Here is a 348-nt window from a genome sequence, read left to right as displayed (position 1 = left end):
CGTCCCATCCCATCCCATCCCATATTCCATCTCAAATTCCATCCCATCCCATATTCCATCTCAAATTCCGTCCCATCCCATCCCAGCGTCCCCATCCCAAACCCTTTCCCCCACCCCGTCCCACCCCAAATCCCGGGAATGCCGCCAGGAACTCACGTTCATGAAGCTGCTCTCCATCCCCTCCTCCACGGCCGGGAACCCTTCCCCGATCCCGGGGCTCTCATCCCCGATCCCGGGGCTCTCATCCTCGATCCCGGAGGTCTCACCCCCAATCCCGGGGGTCCCATCCTCCATCCCGGAGGTCCAAATGCTGGTCCTTGGATCATCACAGCTCAGTCAGGGCTAACA

Source organism: Corvus brachyrhynchos, unplaced genomic scaffold (genome assembly GCF_000691975.1).
Source record: "Corvus brachyrhynchos isolate BGI_N302 unplaced genomic scaffold, ASM69197v1 scaffold419, whole genome shotgun sequence".
Lineage (NCBI taxonomy): Eukaryota > Metazoa > Chordata > Aves > Passeriformes > Corvidae > Corvus > Corvus brachyrhynchos.
The sequence above is the reverse complement of the archived record's forward strand: the minus strand, read 5'-3'. Positions refer to the sequence as shown.